The sequence below is a fragment of the Tupaia chinensis genome, unplaced genomic scaffold (assembly GCF_000334495.1).
Source record: "Tupaia chinensis unplaced genomic scaffold, TupChi_1.0 Scaffold138425_1, whole genome shotgun sequence".
NCBI classification, from domain to species: Eukaryota; Metazoa; Chordata; class Mammalia; order Scandentia; family Tupaiidae; genus Tupaia; species Tupaia belangeri.
The window spans coordinates 461,631-467,564 of NW_006198322.1; the positions used below are offsets into that span (position 1 = coordinate 461,631).

The 5,934-nt window shown below is 48.8% G+C and overlaps 1 pseudogene; it reads right to left on the reverse strand.

Moving 5' to 3' along the window:
* Window positions 1–534: 534 nt before the first annotated feature.
* On the reverse strand, window positions 535–1,178 carry LOC102490557 (eukaryotic translation initiation factor 4E type 2 pseudogene; annotated as a pseudogene).
* Between the last annotated feature and the right edge of the window lie 4,756 nt (window positions 1,179–5,934).

The window sequence follows — 5,934 nt, forward strand, 5'->3', positions numbered from 1 at the left end:
CACCCCCTGCTGCTTTTTATTACTTTTAAATTTTATATGGATCTGCCATTATTTTCCCTTTTGTCATTCTGTATTTTGTTTATTTGTATTATCTCTCTTATTTTCACCAGTGTTTATTGAAGACTATCTTATCTTTTTAAATAACCAAGTTGTAACTTATGGATCTTTATTATTTTTTCCTATTATTAGGTATATTATGTTCCTCTTATTCTTAACTTTGATTTCTGCCCTTAATAGTTCCTTTTTTTCTAATTTCTTTAGATTTCTCATTTTTTTCCTTCTTGAATTGCACACTTAGCTTTTTTGTTTTCAACCTTTCTGATTCCTTATTTATTATTATTTTTTTTTAGTTTAGCACCGTTTATTAAGTGATCTCAGCTGTTGTTGGAGCTGCTGCTTGTCAGCCTGTTTTTAATACATAAATGCTCTTCCGCTTCCTCTGGTCCAGGACAGAAGCATCTTCCAGGTGGCATGCCAACAAGAGACTCCGATGATGACAGATTCTATGATGGCGCCATGCAGAGAGGAAGAGGGTCATGGCACCTTCAACTGTGGCTTCCAGGGGTTTTGAGAGAGGACCCTTTGGAGGCCCAGCCTGCCTGGCCTTTCGGGGCTGTCGGTGTGGGTTCTGTGCTCCACGACGGTGCTGAGTGGTAGGGTAAGCACTTGCAGGAGCTATCCCGGACTCGGGCTGTGGGAGCTGGGTCGCTGGCAGTCTTACTCCAGAGTGAAATGTCCTCCAGAAAGCGAACAGAGACCACCGCCCCACAGATCTCCCCAACCACGAACTGTTCCCCCAACATGGCCGGGATGAGATTCTCCCAGCAACGGGAGGCCAAGCCCTTCCGCAGCTGAATAATCCACTTGCCACCATTTTTGTTCGCACCATCCTCCCACATGGGTTTCATTCCTTCGTTGAAGAGATGAAGTCGCTGTGGCCCGTCAGGTCCCTGGGACGTACCATGTGGCTGGAACACCTACCTCCAGAACTGCCCCAGGGAGGCGAGGGTGCTGACCTGTTTGCTATTCTGTCTGTAGCCCTGTCACCTCCTGGGCTGGCCGGGGGTGCTCCTGGAGTCATCAGACATGTACTTTCACCTGATTCCCAGCCTGCAGCGTCTCAGGCTCTGACAGTGTCCCCACCTCCCAACCCCACTGTCCTCTGCCGTCCCTCCAACACCCCCATCTGCCATCTGTCCGCTGTTGCTAACTTCTTTTCTACAGAGGTAAAGGGGCTGGAAGGACCAGCGGTTAGCGTAATGGCTATGTCGCTGGACTCCCATGTAGTTGACCGCGGTTCGAGCCCTGGACCCAGTGGCTTAAAACTCACGCTGGGCGCGTGTGCGTGCGTGCCCAAGATCCCGAGAGGAGAATGGAGGAGAAGGGATTGTGGTGCGGCCAAGTAAAGAGGCTGGAAAAGCTCTTGCCGAGGCAACGTGGGGAACAGGTGAGAGGAGACTTTACCCTCCGCAGCCCCACCTCCTGCCGCTGAGCCAGGGCCCCAGACTCCATGCCCTTCCATACCGGCTCTGCCATCTCTCTAATTCCTCAGACTTGGCTTCTCCCCCATTTTTAGTTTCTCCGCGTCAGTTGCATATTATAAAGACTCAAGGGATATTTTAAAAGTACCTACCCAAGGGGCAGCAAGTGATGTGGCTAAGGTGCTGGATTCCCACATGTTCTACAGCAGTTTGAGTCCCAGGCCCGGCAGGTTGAAAATCATGCCAGGCATGTGTGCGTGCATGCATGCCCAAAATCTTGAGAGGAAAATGGGGGAGAAGGGATTGTGGTGTGGCTATCCCCGCCCAGAAAGTGATTGCTCACTTTCCTGTCTCTCTGTTTCTGTCTCTCTCCGGCAAGCACAAGCATGCTGTGGCAAAACCGGAAATGCTGATACAATTAGTCCAAGCAGAGCCCCCGATTACCTAAAGCCCCCAGGCTATTCTGATGTACAGCAAAAGTTCTCTATCCCTGTCTCTAACTTCCTGGGCTGATTTTAGGGAAGGAATCTCACAGCCCAGGTGTTTTAATTTTCTTGTCAGGAATGGAAAACCTGTATTTGTTTAGTGCTCAAATTATTAAGTACATATATCTAATAAGTATGTATTTTAAAAACAAATTATCTTGATAATATAAAATGACTATAATTTAATTAAATTCTCTTAAGTCACTTAAAACGCAACCATAAATTCACTCTGTCTGATTTTCTTGAACAAACACCTTAAATACTATAAAGCGTTCACAAATACAATAACTACAAAGCTTATTATACCTGAATTTATTCTAAAGCTGTGGAACAATGGAGTTATTCATTTCTTTGATAATTTATGTGCCTGTTTTATACCTTCCTAGGGGATATTAGTATCCTTATTTTAATATCTTTCTAGGGTTTCAGTAATATATTTTTATTTCTTCCCAGGGGTGGAGTGGTATTGCTAGGCCCAGAAGAAAAGTATGCGTGCTCAGCCCGGCCAGCCTGCCGACCTGGACTGGCTGGTCCGTTCCGGGCCTGGGCACAGGCCTCAGCATTCAGGCTGAGGTAGCTTCTGGTGTTACCACAATATGAGTTTTAGGGTCACACCTTCACTTAGGTTTTTTTTTTTTTTTTTTTTTACTGCCTGGTGTCTTGCAGGAAATGATGGACTTTTAAAGTCACACTTTGCTCAAGTTGTAAAACTCAGTGTCCTGTTGGTTTCATATATTGACTCGGTCCGTTACATTTTTAAAAGAATTGTGAGACTGTCTAAAACAAACACAATAAAAAATTATTGTTTGGCAATAATTTTTATTTTTAAAAAATTGCATTAAAATATTATTTATCCCCTCCCTCCAAATCGTGTATTTCTTCTTGGTGTTTTATTAAAATAAGTAGGCCATCCAGTGGTTTCCCTTCCTCTGGGGCGAGGCCGTGGTCTGAGAAGTGGACTCTCCTCTTTGAGACATTTGATTTGTCTTTTTGGAAGATTCGCTCTGACCCATGGTTATGTCTCCCCAGAATTCCTATGCTGAAATCCTAATCTCCAAGGTGATGGGGTGGGGCTGGGCCCAGTGGGAGGAGATTAGCTCCCAAGGGCCTTCACAAGTGAGAGGCCCAGAGAGCTCAGCAGCCCCTGCCCCTTGCACCCCGAGAGTAGAGCTGGAAGGTGTCAGGAAGGAGCCCCTGGCAGGCACAGAACCTGCCAGCCCCTTTACCTTGGTGTGCGCAGCCTCTGGATCTACGAGAAGGAAGTGTTTGTAAATTACCCGGTCTATGGGACTAAGGCAACCTGTGGAATCTTTTCCCGACATAGGAATTTTGTGTGATCCCTGATCCTAATGAAGGGTTGGCCTTCTGTCCACCTAGGTTACTGCAGTCGTCTCTCCGTGTCTAACGGGGATGGGCTCCAGGGCCCCGCACAGCTACAAAACCCGGGGCTGCGCGGGTCTGTCGCATAAAACGGTACAGTCTGCATGTAACCTGCTCACACACTCCTGAACGCTAGGTTATCTAGATTACCAACATCTAATGCAAGGTAAATGTGTGTAAGTAGTTGTACTGTGTGGGTTTTTAATTTGAAAAAACACTCATTGTTGTATTATTGTTTTTTATTTCATCTTATTTCCTCCCCAAATTTCCATCCGCAGCTGATGGCTCCACATAGACCTGGTGGGTTACAGAAGGTCGGCTGTAAACGTTACCCTCAATGGCAGCCACGCCAGCCCGCCCTCTTCGTGGTACAGTTCCTGCTCTCTCGAATTGTTAGTTTACTGCGTTACTTTTTCCTCAGAAAGAAATGTGCATATGTATTCACAGATTTTTTTTTTTTTTTTTTGGAGAGGTTTTCGTTATAGGGCATGTGCGCTTGCCAGACAGACAGAGAGAGACATAGAGACAGAAAGCGAGAAATCACCCCCCCGGGGGGGGTGGCCACGCTGCAATCCCCTCTCCTCCATTCTCCTCTCGGGATCTTGGGCATGCACTCCCACGCGCCTGGCATGAGTTTTAAGCCACCGGGTCTAGGACGCGAACCGCGGTCGACTACGTGGGAGTCCAGCGACATAGCCATTACGCTAACTGCTGGTCCCTGTAGTCACAGTTTTTAAAAGACAGTAATTCAGTGGAAGAAACCCAATGACCACATGTGAAAAGTGCCCAATTGTTAGAATCCAGTAACAAAAACACTTCTAAAGTAGGTTATCCATCTTTATTATAACTTTTTTTGGGTTAATTACATTAACTTTCTCTTTGGAAAACAGCGGTGAGTCCGGGCCTCCGTAGCTGCCACGTCCTCCAGGTAACTGTAATAACATCTGTGCCCAAATTAGCACGGCCTGGCCAGCTGCTTTTAAGACGATCTTCTGTCCTGTTGGTATTGCTCCTAACATTTAAAAAAGAAAGTCCTTATTTTCTGGTAACAACAGGATCCCAGGGGCATTTCGATTTGTTTTCTCTCCCAGTACAAGGAGTCATCTGTCCTCTCAGGGTCCTGGTTTCTTTTCTTAGAACAGTGGGCACGGGAAATGCTTATGGGAGGGCATGGGGGAAGTTCTGCCAGTGCAGCTGGGCATCTGCACTGGAAACTGTGACTTTGAAAAAGAAAGCAGAGGGCAGCAGCGGGTGGGGTGATTAAGGCGCTGGACTCCCACATGGTTGACCACAGTTCGAGTCCCAGATCCAGCGGCTTGAAAGTCACGCCAGGCATGTGCGCATGTATGCCCCAAATCCTGAGAATGGAGAAGGGACTGCAGCATGGCCATCCCTCCCAGGGGCTGATTTTTCCCTTTCCTTCTCGCTCCTCTTTCTCTGATAAGCACATGTGCCCTAGGGCAAAACCCCGAAATAAATACATACGTAAACCATGGGGCCAATAAACTTTCTGAAAGATGTTGTCTCACTGAGCCTAATCCGGAGACTTCCCCGGTGACCACAGCCAGTTCAGTAGCATGTGTGCTCCTAACGTGGTGGAGCCCTGCCCCTGCCAGGAGGGCTGCAGGGCAGCAGGAGAGGAGCTGGAGGTAGCATGGTCCCTACTCTCCTCGCCACAGTGCCTGGGCTCTTGCTTGCCACAGGACATCACAGAACTTGCGATTTACACAGGGCCTGGGAGGTCTGGAGACTGGGGACGGACACAGGGACAATGACAATGGCAGGCAGAGAGCCAAGGGATAAGAGGGAGGGAGGTGTGTGTGTAAGGAGGAGGGTCTGGGAGAGACACCGCCGAGGGATGGAGCAGGAAGATGGCAAGAGCGGTATGGAGAGAGGTGGGACACAACAGAGGGAGAGAAACCCCCGGAAAGAGAAGACAGACAGGGAGAATTTGCAACAAGATCCCAGAAGCAGGGAGCAAAGCGGAGAGAGCACAGGGAAGGGAAAGGAACGGAGAGCAGAGCAGAGACAACGTTCAGACCGTTCTCTAGACTGTCCACTGAAACCACCAACGCCAGCCGAATGCTTTTCACCGAACTCCGGTCGACTGCGTGTGTAGAGAGCCGGGGGAGGGAGGCAAGCCTCGGGCATCTGAAAACGTGTGCTTGGCATTTTAAAGTGGATCGCAGAACTTCCTTTGAGTCCTCGTTCTTGCGTTCTTGCGCTGCAAACCATTCTCCGTGTTAAAGAGGCACCAGCGCCCGGGGCCTGAGCAGGCTTTCTCCCCTCCAGACAGCAGGCACAGGCCAAGGGCTTCCGGCTCTGACTCGGCATCCACCGAAGCAGTGGCCCCAAAAGCTGGAATCTAGAAGAGGGATCTGGGAGTCGTTTAAAAAGGCTGGGACTCGGGACCAGTGGTTAGCATAATGGCTATGTCGCTGGACTCCCACGTAGTCGACCGCGGTTTGAGTCCCTGACCTGGTGGCTTAAACTCACTCCAGGTGCGTGTGCGTGCATGCCCAAGATCCCGAGAGGAGAATGGAGGAGAAGGGATTGCGGCATGACCATCCCCCCTGGGGGGTGATTTC